Below are 17,699 nucleotides of genomic sequence, written 5' to 3' on the forward strand. Positions count from 1 at the left end.
GGATGCATATGCATGAAGAAAACTACCGGGATGCCATCCGTCGAGAATCAAGTGGTGGCAAACATTCGTACGATCTACGAAAGAAGTCCAAGAAAATCCACGTGTCCTGACAGCAGAAGAATGAATCTATCGCAATCAAGACTGGCATAGGTTGCGCAAGCGCCTGCAGTTCAAGGTTTACGGAATTCAAATGTTGTCAATGTTAAAACTAGCCCATAGACAATATGCAGACAATTAAGCATTAAGTGACTTTCAGTCACGGATGGTGGTGGATGGTTTTGCAGATAGAGTTTTGTTCTCTGACGGAACAACATTTTACGTGCAGTAAAATGAACAAGCGCAATATGAGGACATGAGGTACAAAAAACCAGCGTGATTCTCTAATACTTTATTTATTTCTGCTCCATAATCAACTGCAGACTATGTGGTACTCTCTTCTTCGCACAGTCTGCCGTTGCAGACACAAACTACGTCAATATGCTACCTCTCTGAGTGTTGCCTTAGTTGTCAGGAGAGATACCAAATTTAATTGGAAAATTTGTGGTAAGTTGCTATGGGACAAAACTGCTGACGACATCGGGCCCCAGGCTTACACACTAGTTAATCTAGCTGAAACTAACTTACGCTAAGGACAACACACACATCCGTTCCCGAGGGAGGACTCTAACCTCCGACATGGGGAGCCGCGCGAACCGTGGCAAGGAGCCCTAGACCATGCGGTTCCAAGTTTAATGTTTCAGCACAATGGGGCCTCGCCACAGTGGGAAAACATCGTACATAGTCATCTCGACAAACATCTACCACAGCAATCGATTATCCGTGCTGGGTCGAGAGACGTGTCATTCATATTGCGGCCCGCTCGGTCGCCTGACCTAGCAGCAATGTATTTTTCTTTTCGGGGTGTGTGAAGGACATGTTATTTTTTATTTTGTCTTCAGTCAGCTGAATGGTTGGATGACGTCTGTAACGAGTTCCTCTCCTGTGCCAAACTCTTCATCTTAGAGTACCATTTGCAAACTACGTCCTCAGTTACTTTCTGGATGTACTCTCCTTCTTCTTCTATTGTTTCTGCCTCTACAGCGCCACTAGTACCATGGAAGTTACTCCTTCATGTCTTAACAGATGTCCTACAGTTCTGTCCCTTCTCCTTGTCACTGTTGTCAAATGGTTCAAATGGCTCTAAGCACTAGGGCACTTAACATCTGAGGTCATTAGTCCCCTAGACCTAGAACTACTCAAACATAACTAACCTAAGGACATCACACACATCCATGCTCAAGGCAGGATTCGAACCTGCGACCGTAGCAGCAGCGCAGTTCCGGACTGAAGCGCCTAGAACCGTTCGGTCACAGCGGCTGGCTGTCAGTGTTTTCCACATATTCCTTTCCTCTCGGATTCTGCGGAGAACCACCTCGTTCCTTACCTTTCCTGCCACCTAATTTTCAACCTTGGTCTGTAGCACCACATCTCAAAAGCTATCAGTCCCTCCAGTCCTGTTTTTGTACACTCCATGTTTCAGTACCATACAATGCTGTGCTCCAAATTGCTAGAAATTTCTTTTCAGTCAATTAAGACCTGTGTTTGATGCTAGTAGACTTCTCCTGGCAAGGAACACCTTCTTGTTGGTGGTAGTCTCCTTTTACGGTCCTCCTTGCTCCGTCTGACTTTGGTTAATTTACTGCTTATGTAGGAGAATACCTTAACTTCATCTGCCGTGTTACCATTGACCCCAACGTTAAGGTTTTCGCTCTTCTCATTTCTGCTTCTTCTCATTACCTTCGTCTTTCTTCGATTATTCTCAATGCATATTGTTTATTCAGTAGACTGTTTATTCCATTCAGCAGATCCTGTAATTTTTCCTATGTTCATTGATGATAGTAATGCCATCAGCGAATCTTATCATTGATACTCCTTCATCTTGGATCTTAATTCCACTCCTGGAATTTTCTTTCATTTCCATCATTGCTTCTTTGGCGTATAGACTGAACAGTAGGGGCGAAAGACTACATCCCTGTTTTACACACTTTCTAATCCGAGCACTTCGTTCTTGTTACTCCCTCTCCGCTCTTGTACATGTTGTATATTACCCGTCTCTCCCAACAGCTTACCCCTAATTTTCCTCAGAATTTCGCACGTTTTGCACCATTTGAAACTGTCAAATGCTTTCCCCAGCTCGAAAAATGCTATGAAGGTGTCTTGATTTTTCTTTGGTCTTGCTTTCATCATTAGCCTAACGTCAGAAGTGCCTCCGTGGCGACTTTACGCTTCCTAAAGCCAAACTGATCGTCAGCTAAGACATACTCCTTTTCTTTCCCCATCTTCTTTATGCTATTCTTGTCAGCAAACTGGATGCATGACTTATTTAGCTGATTGTACGATAATTCGCGCACTTGTCAGCTCTTTCAGTCTTTGGAAATATGTGGATGATATTTTTCGAAAGTCATGGTATGTCACCAGATTCATACAATCTACACATTGTTTTGTTGCCACTTCTGCCCGTGATTGCAGAAGGCTGATAGAGTGTTATCTATCCCTTCTGCCTCATTTGATCCTAAGCCTTGAAATGCTCTTTTAAATTCTAATATTGGATCCCTTGAAATCGAGACCTGCTTGTTCTTCAATCACATCAACCAAGGCTTCCCCCTCATAGAGGCATTGAATCTACTTTTTTCCCCTATCTGCTCTCTCCTCAGCATTTAACAGTGGAATTCCTCTTGTTAATGATTCAAAAGAAGGTTGTGTTCACTTTTCGCTATGCTGTATTAGTCATTCCGACAGTCACTTCTTTTTCTATTTCTTCGCATTTGTCATGCAGACATTTCGTGTTAGGTTCCTCGTATTTCCTATATATTTATTTCCTAAGAGACTTGTATATCTGTTTTCTTCCTTCTTTCATCGATGATTTGAATTATTTCTTCTGTTACCCATACTTTATTCGCTGTTACCTTCATTGTACCTGTGTTTCTCTTTCCACAGTCTGTGACTGCCATTTTTAGAGATGTCTATTCTTCTTCAAGTCAACTGCCTACTGAGCTAGTCCTTAACGAAATATCTATAGCCTTAGAGAACTTAAGGCGGACTTCTTCATTCCTTAGTACATTCGTATCCCACGTCTTTCACGCCCCCACATGTATAACTTTATTCTTTCGTTAGTTATTCAGTCTTATTCTCGTTCTCCTCCCATTTGGTAGAGCCCTCCCGAAGATCCTAACTGGGGAATATTCCGGAATTTTTTGGCAATGGCGAGATTAGCATGACAGTTTTTCAATTACAGGCACACCTGGTATCCGGTGCGATTAATTCAATCGATCGGGCTACATTGGAACGGATCTGGCAGGAAATGCCGACTTCTGTTGATGGATATCTGTCGGATAGACATCTGCCGTGTCCTAAATGGAGTACACATCTAACGTTTGCGAATGTCTGCATGAACTGCGAGAGTTAACTTTTCAATCTACACGTGTATTTCTGAAATGAAGTCATTACTATAATCGCAGCAAAACATTCATTTTGTCAAATTGGTTCTGAATCAATCTATGTTATGCCAAGCGCAGATTATTACTACTCCCGTGGTAATATTTGTTTGGATGCTACGATATTATTCGTGGTTGAAGGATATAGTCTCCCAACGAAAACCTCTAATTCTGTAATCAGCAACCAATGTGAGGATCAATAAATACTTTTTGCTGCATTGTGAAGGAAACATGAAGAGTGGAAGAGAAAATCTTAGTAGGAGCCAAATCCCACATTTTTGAGCAATATCAAAACTAACATAACTTAAATGTATCCAAAACTGAGAAGCTATTCCGATACCACAGAATTGTGCTTCTTAACCCATCATCGCAAAAAATAATGAGACTAATAGAAAAGTAATATCTCTGAGTTCCATACCAGGCATCTGACTACTTCTAGGTACGTTAAAAGAGCTTTTTTCCCATGATCCAATAAACAGATGCACTAAGTTGAATCTTTCCTCATTTATTTTACCCTTTTTTTTTACAAAAGTGTAACGAAAATAAGTGGCGACGGCCTTGCCGCAGTGGCTACACCGGTTCCCGTGAGATCACCGAAGTTAAGCGCTGTCGGGCGTGGTCGGCACTTGGACGGGTGACCATCCAGGCCACCATGCACTGTTGCCATTTTTCGGGGTGCACTCAGCCTCGACCGAATAGTAGCGGCTTCGGTCAAAAATACCATCATTACGACCGGTATGAGCGGTGTGCTGACCCCACGCCCCTCCCATCCGCATCCTCCTCTGAGGATGACACGGCGGTCGGATGGTCCCGATGGGCCACTTCTGCCTTGTAGACGGAGTGTTTTTTTTTTTTTTTGTAACAAAAATAAATTACTTTCGAAAGTCTTTCATTATTATCAGTACAGACTTCTGTTTCTCATACAACTCCATTGGTGGGATCAGATGCGGCAAAGTTTGCTGCAAAATTCCCTGTTTTGTTGAAGGACAAACGGTAACATCATCACCAGTTCTTTCTGTTCACCAACTGACAATCATCGCTGCTCTTTCAGACGAAATATTTTGAGGCTTACACCTGCAGTAACCTTCCCTCTTTTGAATTCTTTGACGTTTTTTTCCATTCTTCTGTTTCAAATTAAAGACCTTTAATAGCTATTTGAGATCACTGAGTATAAGACATTTGGATCATACTGCATTTGGGGATGTTACATGCATGCATCGACAGCAATGTACTAATGAATAAATAAGCCTGAGAAACTTTCATCGGTATATATGGCGGCGATATATAGTGATCAAATTTTCTCAGACTTCCAGCCGTGCCCAGTGATTTGAAATCCACGAGTTTTCGGCCGAGTTCTCCTCGGCCATTGTCAGGTGGCGACTGTCAAATGACTGCTTCTACCGTCCTTATATAGCCACGCTGTCTTCATTGACGTCACGTGCTCTTGGTCCTGCGCCATTTATGTTAATGTTTTCGATGCGCGCTAGCCGCGACCGTTTCAACTTTCCAATGGCCGGGTTCCAAGTTATGTTTCGCTGCGGGCCGCTAGCTTTCATTCAGGGTGTTGTCAGAAATTTTTGGTCTCATGGGCGTGAAAATCTTGTAGAATTTTGCAACTACATCAACAACATCCATAGTAACACCAGATTAACGATGGGAGCAGAGACAGATGGTGCCTGGCCTTTTCCAGACATCCTCGTCCGCCAGAAAGAAAATGGATGTCTAAACTGCAGTGCTTATTGGAGACCCACCCACACAAACTGATATCTCCATGCTCCCAGCTATCACCACCCTTCGCAGAAAAGTTCTGTTCTGAGAACATTGGTGACTCGAGCGGAACCCGTTTCAGACGCTGCAAGCCTTCCGAAGGATCTGAGCCACTTACGGCAAATCTTCAAAGAAAACGGCTACAACAACCGCCAGATGTCGCAACTATCTTGCCGAAGAAACATAAGTAAATCACTTCCGAGGAGAGGACGAAGAAGCTTGCGTTATTCCCGATCTTAGGGACAATAGCAGGAAAGATTAGCCGGCTTCTAGAGAAGGGTAAATTCGATGCGACTTTTAGAGCGCCGACTAAAATTCGACAGCTAATGAGGCCCATGAAAGATGATGTTGGAGTCAGAACGCCAGGAATCTATAAAATACTGTGTCGGTGTAGACAGTTCTGTATCGGACAGAGTGTACATACTATTGAGCAGTGCCGTGTGGAACACGAGAGATGTTTTCGCCTACGGTATCCTGAGAAGTCAGCGGTGCCGGAACATGCTTTAAAAAACGGACGCCGTATTGCAATTGTCGAGACATGTGTTATTACACGGACTACTAGTTTTTGGGACACTGTTATAAAAGAACCGTTCGGGTTAAAAATTTCCGACAACATCCTCAACAAAGACGGCGGCCTGCAGATAAGCACAGCTTGGAATCCTGCCATCGGAAAGTTGAAGCGGGCGCGGCAAGCGCGCAATTAAAACATTACCACATATGGCACTGTAGCGGGCACCAGTGACGTCAATGAAGAAAGCGCGGCTGTACGAGGACGGCAGCAGCAATCATTTAACAATGGCCAAGGAGAACTCGGCCTACAGCTCGTGGATTTTAAACCCCTGGGTGCGGCTAGAAGACCGACAAAAATTTATGATCTTCAACAGTGTTTCAGGAGCACCATCTTTACAATCAAAGAGGTCATTCGTATGCATTGCAATGACACTTGGACCGCTGAAGCACTGTTTGGCGCAAAGACCACACAACTTCTACTAATGAATGTTTGAAGTATTTCCTCTGTGATTATATAATTTGAGTGAGTCATGCAACAGAGTACTGAGAACACTGTAGCATTGAAAACTCGTTCTGTGGAGAAAATGGCTCCCAAAACGTTTTCTTTTCCACTCTTCCTATGCATTTTTTGTGGGTGGTACTTAACAGTTTGTCGGAATATGCTGCAATGTTTATGATTTATTAGAAACAAACGCCGTTGGATCATAATAAAGAACTGCAGGACGAGCTAGCATACCTACGTGCTGTACTACATGGTAATTTCATTTAAGAAAATTTCCAAAGCGTCAGAATCCACTAACCTATCCATAGCAACCTCGCTCCCTATCCGAGATATACGGACGCACGCCTTTGAAGTGGCGCTCGACACAGAGGTAAACCTGTCCAAATCCTGGTCGTGGTAAAATTTGCACTATTGATATTTGGCCAACAAGTGGATTGACAAAAGTTCCTCATTTCCAGTCTTTGCGCCAATAGCATCGATTCATGAAGTGCTGGTGATTGGATGGTGAACCGTCCGCCGGATGGGGCCGTAAAGCTCTATGGCTCACTTTGTGATATTTGTGAGGAAGGTGCCTCGATCCAGCGCCTCTCCCTTCTGTAATCATCAACTTTCAACATTACACTCTTTTAAATGGTTCTGAGCACTATGGGACTTAACTTCTGAAGTCATCAGTCCCCTAGAACTTAGAACTACTTAAACCTACCCGACCTAAGGACATCACACACATCCATGCTCGAGGCAGGATTCGAACCCGCGACCGTAACGGTTGCGCGGTTCTTAAACCCTCCAAATACGCCTACTAAAGAAAAATATGTGCGCAAGGAATTATTCCATTGTGGAACCCATTCCCGGCTCTTTGACACAGGTCTTCAATCCAGGCACGCCATACGACTTTACTTCTATTTTAGTCCATGGTAAACATTTGGAGCTAGTCAAACTTTTAAATATTAACAATAGTGAGAGAGGGGGCTACGAAATGGGACGGACATGTCAAATTAGTCGTAGGCAACTCAAATTTAAGACTCAAATTATCTGAAAGATTTCATTGATGTTGCAGAGCATTTCAAGCGAATCCACTGAACCCTCCCCTTAGGAAAATTTATGAATTAATGTGCTGGTAACCCCTTAAGTTATTTGATTTTTAAACAGCGGAGCAGAAGTGAACGTACTCAGACATTTCTCTCTTTACTTATTCTGATCAACACTAAACAGACATACAATATTTTTAGCGCAACGCAATCTGACTTTCAATAATCCCTAAAAAAGAATGGCCATGACTGACAATAACCTATACCTTTCGTGAATCACTTACCTCACAAAAATCTTCGTTACTCGAACTACTGCAATACAGCCAGCGCCAATACTGCCGGGTAAATAACGGATTCTAAGTACTGAAGGCATAGTTAGCAAATGAAAGATTTTGATAGAGAACAGACAATGTATTTACCTTAATAACCTTAGAAAGTCATTATATATATATATATATATATATATATATATATATATATATATATATATATATATATATATATAAGTTCATGACATCCAGTCTTACAAATTTCGTTTTTCTGACGTCCGCTCTACAAAACTCTGCCATCTCTCTTCCCACATCCACACATCCGCCTCTGCTGGCGGCTCACCTCCAACTGCGCAACGCTATGCGCTGTTCACATCCAACTGCCCAACACTACAACAGCAAATATTCCAACAACGCAAACCAGACTGCACACAGCACAGCATGGATTTTCATACAGAGCGCTACGTGCCGTTACCAACATAAAAGCCTAAACAGCCTACTTACACCACATGGCAGATACCAGTCCGATCTCGTTTAGAGTACTACCCTAGATTTGTATATTTGGAGTCACTATTAAGGAGGTACACAGCAGATATCAAACTAATTGTGGGATGAGCTACTATGATCTTAGCAAAGTAACAGGTTAGTACAGCCCACGGCGTTACTGAGATATTTCGAGAACTGAAATGGGAGCATTAGAATAAAAGTGAAGTTCTTCTCATGAGACCCTGTTGGGTAACTTAAGGGAACACGTTTCCAAGAATGACCTTGTGACAATGCTAGGAGAGGGATAACTGAGCGAATGTTATACGACAAAGGTGTTAATATTCGTACGAAATACTCTCCACCATTAATTTTGGTGACCAAGGGGTGTAAGTGCTTTAATTTGTAAACGGTAGCTGACTAAGCACTCATGTTTAAAACTTTCTATAATTGTAGTGTAAAGACTGATGCAGGTGATGTATATATTACTATACAGGACGTAACTAAATTCACTCCACAGACTTATGACGGCTTTTAGTGGGGACCAAGACCGTTAAGATTAGCATAGGAACTCATGTTGGGAAATGTAACGTTTTCCCTCTACACGCAGAATTCCACAACACATGCTGCTCTCTGGCTCCTGTTACTTGTAGTCTGAGTACACCTACAAGTGGAGCTCGATGTGACGCGCACCGACATCAACACAGACACTGTACGTCCGTACCATGTTCCGGTACACACGATCGCCAATCCGCCGTCTTCCAGCGCCCACGATAGCCACAACCTTGCTAGCATTCTGTACTGTAGTGAATGACCACTACTGAATAGTATTGCAGTATGAAAAAAGGCCAGAAGCACAACAGCAGGTACATATCTCTCTGAGCAGATCGCAAACTCAACTCAATGTCACGTAAAGAAACCCGTAGTAGACATGGGAATCAGGTAATCGACGAATGACGTAAGTAATAACTATGTCAGTGGCGCAGAAGAAGCGGGTGATTAGAATGGGTGTTGTGGTAAGCGTCCGCACATGAGTTACTATGCTAAAGCTAACCGTCTTGGTCCCCACAAGCCCCAACGTCGCTAAAGGCAATTTAGTTACATCCTGTTACCGCATGCAAATATCTTCATGTGTAAGTGCATCTACATATCACAACTGCTACGACAACCCGGAGTTCGTCGTATTAGTGATTTATCATTGTGATTTTTGTAATAATATCTTCAAGCTTAATAACAGGGTCGTTATCAGGTCAGTGATTGAAAATTGTAACTGATGAGATCCTGCACTATCACGAAAGTCTTGTGAAAGGACAGAAAAGTGCCATCTAATGTCGGTACCTGCCTCGAGATGACTGCGTGTTTGTGTTGTCCTCATCATTTCATCATCATTCATGACAGTGGCGCGATTGGACTGAGTAAAGGTTGGGAATTTGTAGGGGCGCTGATAACCGCGAAGTTGAGCGCCCCACAAACCAAACATCATGATCATCATTTAATGACGGTGTCGTCGACGCTCAACGGGACTCTTGCAGAAATATTACATGTGATCTTTGACGACTACTGCTGGATTCATGACTTGTAGTCTGAAACGAGGTGGACTATATTACATAAACCGTAACCTGAATATACGTTTTAGCAAAGTGAGAAATAGAACGGGACGTCACTTTAAAGCTCGGTAATTCTCATATGAGTTGTGTTTGTAGCGCTACGGCAGAAGTTTTCTTGTGAGCAGCATAAGTATTGTACTAGGTACATCCTCTCTTATGTCTAGTAACACATTCAGGGCTGACACCAGAATCATTCAAAATTGGTGAGGACAGTCATCAGAATGTATAAACTAAATTATATTTAACATACCATATAATTTAAACCGTGACCAAACGGGGTTAGCTTTTTATTCGCCTGCCAATCCCGCTCAAATGTATGTGCATTGGAACAGCCTGCAAATCGATGTCGTCTATTTATTTACTTATTTATCATGCGAGTAATAGCTGCTTAGATGTACAATGAGTCATTGCACGGTTTATAGAATGCTGTATGGAAAATTTATAAACAAAAGAATTAATAAAAGACGAGGAAACGTTGTCATAGAGTGTTTGCATCAATGAAACACATTACAGAAGATGATAAATTTAGACAACATTGTCCGTGGATCTGGTGCTAAACTTTTGTTAAAAACAATAGTCGAGATCACAGTAACATTTGCTTATTGTGACCGGTTTCAGGTTATGATGAAACCATCGAAAGATATTTTGAGCCCTCTACTTCTGGTTTTTCACGTGTTACCACGATCGTGACAGTGCACAATCTTGGTAGCACGAGAAAAACCGAGGAGTCGCCAGCACCAGTCGTAGGTGGCCTAAAAATCTGAAGACAGCTTTAGCATAAGCCGAAGTTCGTCATAGTAAAGAAACGTTATTGTGATCTCGACTTTTCCTTTTAATCAAAACGTTACAGAAGAAATTTGTAAACTATTGTGAGCAACTCCCGTACAGAATAGAGGTGCACTAAGGAAACATGGGTTCTAGTGCAATGTGTGTGGTGTCGCCGCGAGTGCGTGTTTGAATCAGCCGCCGAGTGTACCAGCACGGGCCGGCCACGGGAGCCACCTGTGGGATGCGTGAGCGGGGCGAGGTCTCCGCCACGCCGTACGCCGGCGACTCACGCGTATATGCGAGCGTAGCAGTGCTAACTAACAAGGGAATGCCACGACGCTGGGCTCTGAGCACTATGAGACTCAACATCTGTGGTCATCAGTCCCCTAGAACCTAACTAACCTAAGGACATCACACATATCCAGGCCCGAGGCAGGATTCGAACCTGCGACCGTAGCAGTCGCGCGGTTCCGGACTGAGCGCCTAGAACCGCTAGACCACCGCGGCCGGCTACGACACTGGGATCACCACCGATTTACTTCAAACTCTGTATTCCTTTAGTAGGACATTAAAACAGTAACATACTCCCTCAGTTGTAATGACCATCCTTACCACTAGCCACGCACGGAGATATCTGACAGAAGTGCCTGTGAATCCAGGCCCTGCAAGGTAAGCATGTCTATGATGAAGTCACGATTATAAATCAGAATAACATCCACCATCATACATGCCCTAAAATATTTAAGTGAGGAACGGGTACCCCCTACTCTACAACACACAAACAAGTGTTACCTGTACTAATATTTTTGTTACAGGATCACCATACACAATGGGTTCAAGTGAGTAGTTTGAGAAATTGGAAAATCCTCCATACGTAGGAGGATACTACAATGAATTCATAAACTAAATGAAATTAATGGTGATAAACATAAAAACGGCTGCTGTGGTCGAGCAGTTCTAGGCGCTTCGGTCCGGAACCAAGCGGCTGCTACGGTCGCAGGTTCGAATCCTGCCTCGGGCATGGATGTGAGTGATGTCCTTAGGTTCGTTAGGTTTAAATAGTTCTATGTCTTGGGGACTGATGACCTCAGATGTTAAGTCCCGTAGTGCCCAGAGCCATTTGATAAACATGGACACATAACAATCTTTCAAAAGCGTTCCTACATGAGAAAAGAACCCCTAGCGTCACTTACAATACAATGATTACAAAACAATTTAACCCTCCAAAATATTGCCCTCACAACACTTCAATATGCCATATTGTCTATGCTGTCTTAGGTGGACAATAACGTATTTTTACCGATACCTTTTTCGGCTTTTAAACCCTATGAAAACAACTCCGTACGTTGCATTTGTCGATGGAGCGACGTCTCTAAACATTTGAGCATTGGTACCTTCGTCAGGGGTACATCCAGTTCTGCAGACATGCCTCGTCCCACATCCATGTAACGTGATTTCCGTAGGTTGATCACATTGCCTGCCTCCGCCCCATACTGTCAGAGATAGTAAGGCGCCGTTTGTATTTGTCACCAGTCTGTGCTACGAAAATCACATTATCGGCGTACGCGCCACAACGAAAGGTCACGGAACGGAGGCTAACACTTTCCAAGCGTCGCAGCAGTCCGTAAAGAGCTCGTCCCATGACAATGGCGAATAACGTGGCAGAAATAGGACAACTCTATCTGACCGACCTGTTGACACGGGCGGAGCCGGTCTTGTAGCCGTTTACCATAATCCTCGTGACTGCCTCTAGCCAGATCGCGGAGTTCAGTGTAGTAGAAATCAGCGGTCGCGATATACCAGCGTGCTCTATCTCGTTCATAGCTGCCTAATGTTCGACACAAGGAGGGCCTGACACACCGTAACTACCATTGAAGCGTATAACCATAGACAGGTAATCGGCGTTGACATCTGCTCCACGTGGAATCAACTTCGCGTATGTAAATACCTCATCAAGAAGGGCCATATTGACGAACCACGGACCCTTCCTTCGTCGGACGGGTCCTTGGTTGGAGATTTTCTGTTCCCGGGAACAGGGTGTTTATGTTGTCTTCATCATTTCCTCAGCATTCGTAAATGTGGCTTGATTAGTCTGTGCAAAGAAATAGGACTGAGTAAAAATTGGGACTTCATTCAGGCGCTGATGACCGCGCAGTTGAGCGCCCCACAAACCAAATATCATCATCGTCGTCGGACGAGTTGGCGTGGGAGTGTGAGAGTACACTCATACATTAGGCAGTCCGTGAACGCTGTCGGCCATAACATCGATAACTGCCGATCGCAGGTCGCGTGTGATGTAAGCTCGATGCAAACAGCTCGCGGAATGAATAGTTAAATAGATGTATGCCCTTCGGTCAACTTGTTATATGACCCATGTGTCGATCGTCGTGTCATATGACCCATGTGTCCGACAAAGCCAAGTCTTTTACAAGCGCCTGAAGTGCAGGGCAGGTGGTATGTGGCGGCATCTGCTCGGATGGTCTGAGCACACAATTGATATCTCCGCCTACTACCAAGTGGTCTGAAGGCTTATCTCACTAGGGGTAAGATAAATACAGCCTACAGGAAAATTAAAGAGACCTTTGGAGAAAAGAGAGCCACTTGTATGAATATCAAGAGCTCGGATGGAAACCCAGTTCTAAGCAGAGAGGGAAAAGCAGAAAGGTGGAAGGAGTATTTAGAGAGTCTATACAAGGGCGATGTACTTGCGGACAATATTATGGAAATGGATGAGGATGTAGATGAAGATGAAATGGGAGATACGATACTGCGTGCAGAGTTTGACAGAGCACTGAAAGACCTGAGTCGAAACAAGGCCCCGGGAGTAGGCAACATTCTATTAGAACTACTGACGGCCTTGGGAGAGCCAGTCCTGACAAAACTCTTCCATCTGGTGAGCAAGATGTACGAGACAGGCGAAATAGCCTCAGTCTTCAAGAAGAATATAATCATTCCAATCCCAAAGAAAGCAGGTGTTGACAGATGTGAAAATTACCGAACAATCAGTTTAATAAGTCACAGCTGCTAAATACTAACGCGAATTCTTTACAGACGAATGGAAAAACTGGTAGAAGCCGAACTCGGGGAAGATCAGTTTGGATTCCTTAGAAATGTTGGAACACGTGAGGCAATACTGACCTTACGACTTATCTTAGAAGAAAGATTAAGGAAAGGCAAACCTACGTTTCTAGCATTTGCAGACTTAGAGAAAGCTTTTGACAAAGTTGATTGGAATACGCTCTTTCAAATTCTGAAGGTGGCAGGGGTAAAATACAGGGAGCGAAAGGCTATTTACAATTTGTACAGAAACCAGATGGCAGTTATAAGAGTCGAGGGGCATGAAAGGGAAGCAGTGGTTGGGAAGGGAGTGAGACAGGGTTGTAGCCTCTCCCCGATGTTATTCAATCTGTATATTGAGCAAGCAGTAAAGGAAACAAAAGAAAATTTGGAGTAGGTATTAAAATCCAGGGAGAAGAAATAAAAACTTTGAGGTTCGCCGATGACATTGTAATTCTGTCAGAGACAGCAAAGGACTTGAAAGAACAGTTGAATGGAATAGACAGTGTCTTGAAAGCAGGATATAAGATGAACATCAACAAAAGCAAATCAAGGATAATGGAATGTAGTCGAATTAAGTCGGGTGATGCCAAGGGAATTAGATTAGGAAATGAGACACTTACAGTAGTAAAGGAGTTTTACTATTTGGGGAGCAAAATAATTGATGATGGTCGAAGTAGAGAGGATATAAAATGTAGACTGACAATGGCAAGGAAAGCGTTTCTGAAGAAGAAAAATTTGTTAACATCGAGTATAGATATAAGTGTCAGGAAGTCGTTTCTGAAAGTATTTGTATGGAGTGTAGCCATGTATGGAAGTGAAACATGGACAATAAATAGTTTGGACAAGAAGAGAATAGAACCTTTCGAAATGTGGTGCTACAGAAGAATGTCGAAGATTAGGTGGGTAGATCACGTAACTAATGAGGAGGTATTGAATAGGATTTGGGAGAAGAGAGGTTTGTGGCACAACTTGACTAGAAGGAGGGATCGGCTGGTAGGACATGTCCTGAGGCATCAAGGGATCACAAATTTAGCATTGGAGGGCAGCTTGGAGGGTAAAGATCGTAGAGGGAGACCAAGAGATGAATACACTAAGCAGATTCAGAAGGATGTAGGTTGCAGTATGTACTGGGAGATGAAGGAGCTTGCACAGGATAGATTAGCATGGAGAGCTGCATCAAACCAGTCTCAGGACTGAAGACCACAACAACATCAACAACACCAAGTGGTCGGCGTAGTCCTGAACGAGCGGTGCTGTGTCTTCAGCATAAAAGGTGCGTCGCTCTCTTCTTCTGTCGGTGCCAGAAAGGGTATACAGTTTCCTCAGACGAACTGTACCAACTGTGAGTGCGACCCCAAGGGCCGGCGGCCAACAGGATACATCCGTTGCCAAAATCCCTTCCCTGGGCAGAATAGCCGTACCCCTCTGCCCACATCTGAAAGCACAGCGTAGGCGTCATATCCGTAGGCATCGATACAGAGTCCTAATCGGACTTCTTGAAGGAAAACAACATCCAGATCCACAGCTCGTAATGTATATTGCAGCATACGGGTTTTGAGAGCAGAAGTAACGCCTTTGACATTGATCGTGGAGAGTCGATATGCCTGTTCCATCAAGTTGAAGGGGCTGTCGTTGGTATTACAGGTGGGCAGTAGTCGCGGAGTGGAGCGTCGTCAGGACGAAGAGATAGGAGGTGGCTGGTGTGGGTCACGCCAGCCTAGGCGTCTGTCACCGTCAACGTAGACGTTGCCGACGGCATCGGTGTACCGTCAGGGTCCTGAAAGGCATCCTGCGTCTTCTGGGAGGTCGATACCACTGGATCCCGATTAGCAGGCGTAGTCGTGTGTGCATCCGGGCGGGGCTTTGGTGATCTCTCGCATCCTCACAGTGCGGTCCCACGGGTAGCGGGGGAAGACATCGAACCATGTGGTAACCCAGGATCGGCCGTATCGGATCGGTGTATCGGCTGACTCACCTCATCATCCATCGTTGCTGCCTCGGGCCGCTCTACTGTGTCGGTCGTCGTGCGCCGTTTCATATGGCGCTTCGGTGATTACTGTTTACGCTATCTCGCCTCTGTGTCAGGCGAAGGGCAGAGGGTGGGCGTGATATCCTTTTATTCAACTTCCACCGCACCGTCGGCTATCGATGGTCGAATCTGATCGGCTGAGTGCGTCTGCACGATACGGCACTCCGTATTTACATGGCCTATCTGTCCACGTCCAGCGCAAGTCTTCGGCTGACCGTCGTAAATAATTATCGCCTGGCAACCAGCGATAGTGAGATACGAAGGTATTTGGCCGTGCAATTCAACACGGACTTGTCGCACCTTGTTAAGTATAGGATAAGCTTCGAAGGTCTTCCATCTATCGGACGTATGACCGAGTACTGTGCCATAAGGTCGAAGAGCAAGGGTGACCAAATCCGGTGGAACTTCAAATGACAGCTCAGACAAGGGCATATTTTCCATTCCCAGCCCAGTGAGTTCAAATGTTACCACACACACGTGTCCGTCAGATTGGCAGATTCTGTAACCTGATAAGTTTGTCACAGACCTCATCGTCAGTGAAGATATACAACGCTGGAGACAATAGACAAATGGATATGCAGCAGTTCTTTAGGATCAACATGTATCACTTCTCTTAAGAACTATCTTCTTCGTGGGCATTGGGGACGTTGCGTCAAACTTCAGGTTGATCGTGGCTTCCCGATACGAAAGACTCATCGGATGTCAGGAACGGAACCGTAATGCTCACACATTAGCGTGGTGTCGAGTTAAACAACAGACACGGAAATGCCACACGGAGCGGCCGGGACGCACCGCACTGCTCCACAGCATAACGACGAGTACCTACGCAAAGATACATCTGTTACATAACAGACGCGTAAAACTTCTCTTGCTATTTGCCAGAGTAGTGGACCTTACTACTTGCACATTATTTTGTTTTAATGGCCTAGGCCGGCCGCTGTGGCCGAGCGGTTCTAGGCGCTTCAGTCCGGAACCGTTCTGCTGCTACGGTCGCAGGTTCGAATCCTGCCTCGTGCATGGATGTGTGTGCTGTTCTTAGGTTAGTTAGGTTTAAGTAGTTATAAGTCTAGGGGACTGATGGCCTCACATGTTAAGTCCCATAGTGCTTGGAGCCATTTTTTTAATGGCCTGCTGAAGGCGTACAAGTTCGGGGTAAATCCGTGATCCCAACGTTTTGGTATTCCCTAGTGGGTCTCTTGTATGTCCTTTGACTGTGCCGTTCACATGAGGCTACTGTGTCTTGTGACGTGGGGCCCAAGAACCGGTCTCGTTTGCTGCGTAGTTACTCCACGATTGGCGACGAGTTTGGAATGGTTTCCGAGCGTGCATTCTTTAAGTGCAGTTTTATCAGGTTTATTCATTATGTACGCCGTGCTGTTGGCCCTTATTGAACAGGGCTGTTACTGCTTCGTCGATTTCTATTAACAGACTGGGTACCGTCCCACCGGTCTATCCACCCACATTTCCTCGACATGATGATTCAGCCGAGGATCGGGAAGTATACGAAAAAACATTTAGCATTTTTTGGGTTTCAGTGTGGCAACCTTGAATTTGTGCAAAGCCTTATTTCTCTCACTGATTCCACCTAAGAGTATCAATCATTGTGCCAGCTTTCCCCGTAAGAAGAACCGGCAGCTCTTACATTTGGTCACAAACTAACACATGACATAGCAGCGCCAGTTGAATTCTACCGATGCCGCAAAAAACGACACCGGTCATACAGGGCCTGGGCAGTGGAACTTCACAGTAATACCCGTGAGTGGTAATTCGTTGCTGATGCCCGTAATCACTCTTGCGCTAGACGCTATTATGTGTTTAGTTCCGGACAAAGAAGTGCGTCAGAAAGTTTTACTCGGTTACAAGCGCCCCCCACCCCCTTTTTCAAGAAGTTTTTCGAATAGCGCCAGTTTACAGGGCAGTGGGTGACCAAGCCTGCGGCGACGTGGCAGTAGTGTCCAAAGACGTGCCCTCTATGACAGACAGCTTGCGCGACGAAGCGGCAGTGGTAGCGGCAAACTCACGGTCCGAGTGGACGACTATCGCGTACTTACAAGTACCAAATAAAAATTGTAGAGTCTTCGCCGGGCGACGCCCTCCGTTTACTGAGCACTTGTCGCTTGATGCCAATGGTGATTGGGAGGTGAAGCCCGGCTGAGATACTTCACGACCGGCAGCCGCGAATTCTCCTCGACCTTGTAACCTG

At 44.7% G+C, this 17,699-nt stretch overlaps 1 pseudogene; it reads left to right on the forward strand.

The window, feature by feature from the left end:
* Positions 1–4,021: 4,021 nt before the first annotated feature.
* LOC126426559 (5S ribosomal RNA) lies at positions 4,022–4,139 on the forward strand (annotated as a pseudogene).
* The last annotated feature ends 13,560 nt before the right edge of the window (positions 4,140–17,699 follow it).

The sequence above is a fragment of the Schistocerca serialis genome, chromosome 1 (assembly GCF_023864345.2).
Source record: "Schistocerca serialis cubense isolate TAMUIC-IGC-003099 chromosome 1, iqSchSeri2.2, whole genome shotgun sequence".
Lineage (NCBI taxonomy): Eukaryota > Metazoa > Arthropoda > Insecta > Orthoptera > Acrididae > Schistocerca > Schistocerca serialis.